Below are 2,375 nucleotides of genomic sequence, written 5' to 3' on the forward strand. Positions count from 1 at the left end.
ATAAATATATATATATAATTATGTGTATTTCTTCTATCTTAATGAATAAAAATTCTTCTGATAGAATAAATGGGTTAATAGAAACCAATGTAGCAAAGAACACAAAATAACTGTGGTTTAGTTCCTGTTTTTAAGGCAGGAACTCCTTGAAATTTTGGGTATTTGAGTATATTTAAGAATTTAAGGAATGGAGAAAACGCATGTTATAATTGCATACTTTATTCCTACATATGTTTCAAAGGATTACAACCTGTGTGATCCATAGGGATCTTTGATATTAAAATTGTAACCTTCTCATCGGGGAAAGCATGGGAATCATCTTAAACGTAAGACATTATGACCAGTGTAGGATAGTGTAGGTATCAAGTTAGAGGGCTTTAATACCTCTAAAGGATAATTAAATCCAGAGTCGCTCCTGGTTATTACCTGGGTAGGTACAGTCTTTTGTATGGTTGTACGGTAGCAAGTAGTTCGGTTTAGGTTATATAGGAGAAGAAAATGGATATAATAACAATGGGAAACTCGTGGTTTTCGCTGGTATGTCTTTAATTCAATAAATAACAAAGAAAGAAGAAGCAGAGATGAGGGTAGCATTTACGATCGTTTCAGTTTACTAGTTTAAGTAAATATCTTCAGAATGCGAATATTGATAGATGTATCGGTTAGGATGCGAAAATAATTGATACATATGTGATGGTAATGTAAACAAAGTGGTAATTCTTGCATTAAATTTTTGTTCTTGCACTGGTAAATTCGCTGGGTAGAGGTTTGCTTGTGGTAGATTAGTTAGTTTCGTTGGGTAATTAGGGCGGGTGAGTATTATTTAGGTGCGGGTTTCCTAGTTTAATTAAGCAATTTTTGTTCACACGTGTGTATTCCGTTTTACGATGAATAACACCGACGGTGTAAGTGAAGGGGGTGACTCTAGCAGGGTGAAAAGGGAGCTAACTCATACCAAATATTGGGTGGTTTGAAAATGTGTCTTAATGCTAGAGTTTAGGAAGTTCTTAGTGCTAGGCGGGGCCCAATGTATTTGCAAAGTGTATTATTATGGAATGTTTGGGACGAGTGGATTTGCGGGGTGACTATTCGTGTGTATGTATGTATGTATGTATGTATGCATTTCCACGGGGATGTGGAAATACCTGGGCTGGTGTCCAGGCATGCGGTTGCCCTGCTGGGAGTAGGAAGCCCCTTTGTATTCTGAGAGAATACTTGCGTCACTGACAATAATGTAGACTAGTTCTTCTTTTTGAGTTTATGCTGTCCATGTTCAAAGAGTGGGATTGCATTTGTGTAGATAGGATTTGTCCAAATTCTTTCCCTACTATAAAAAAAAAAATCATCACGCACAGGCAACGCTTGAAAAAAGTAAGACCCATCACAAAAATGACTGGTCGTTGCCTTCGCATGTGTAGGAATTTCGATCAGCCGATGGCAATATTCGGGCACGAGATTACAGCCATCATATATATATGTGCAGGTTTGTATGCTTTGTTTTATGTATGTATTCTCATGCGTATAGTTGCATATCTAGACATGCTGACATATACTTAAATGATAAACTTCCGGAAAGTTTTACAATTTTTTTAAGCTCCAGTGATGGATAGGATCTGTAGTCTTCGAATCAACTTTCTCTTTTCTCGCTTTGAGAAGATTTCTTTCTCAAGATAGGTATTTAGGCAGTGTGTTACATGACCCGGTGCCTCAATAATTACAGGTATAAACCTGAACTTGTAATCTGGATAGAGCCACTGTAGATTTCTCAATAGTTCAGGGTATTTTCTTTTTTTTTGCTGATCTTCAGCTTTATGTTAACATCCCCTGGGCAGTTGATTTCCACAACAGTTTCTCTTCTCTATCCCAAATCGCTATGTCAGGTCAATGCATGTATGTATGTATGTATGTATGTATGTATGTATGTATGCATGTGCGTATGTACGAATGCATATATGTATGCATGTGTATGTATGTAGGTAGGTACGTATATATGTTTGTACGTATGTATGTGTGTGTGTACGTACATATGTATGCATGCGTATATGTGTGCATGTATGTGTGTAGATGTATGTATGCGTGTAGATGTATGCATGTGTGTATGTATGCATGCATGTATGCATGCATATATGTATGTGTGTGTGTGTGTGTGTGTGTGTGTGTGTGTGTGTGTGTGTGTGTGTGTGTGTTTGTATGTACTGGCAGAAGAGATTACTCACTGGTGAGAGAATTATTCAGAAACTGGTTTTGTCAGAGAAAAGTACATTGTGGTGCATGTTCTTCATTTTAAATAATACTACCGCTCTGCATTGCAGCGTCTGTCAAATGAATTCTCATTTATTTACTCGTTTCAGATAAATCGTCTAAAAACCGTCTAC

The 2,375-nt window shown here is 37.1% G+C and overlaps 1 protein-coding gene across 1 annotated transcript in view; it reads left to right on the forward strand.

Moving 5' to 3' along the window:
• LOC106879378 (uncharacterized) overlaps window positions 1-2,375 on the forward strand; it is a 19,853-nt gene that overhangs the window by 16,456 nt on the left and 1,022 nt on the right. The window lies entirely within an intron of this gene.

Source organism: Octopus bimaculoides, chromosome 24 (genome assembly GCF_001194135.2).
Source record: "Octopus bimaculoides isolate UCB-OBI-ISO-001 chromosome 24, ASM119413v2, whole genome shotgun sequence".
Taxonomy (NCBI): domain Eukaryota; kingdom Metazoa; phylum Mollusca; class Cephalopoda; order Octopoda; family Octopodidae; genus Octopus; species Octopus bimaculoides.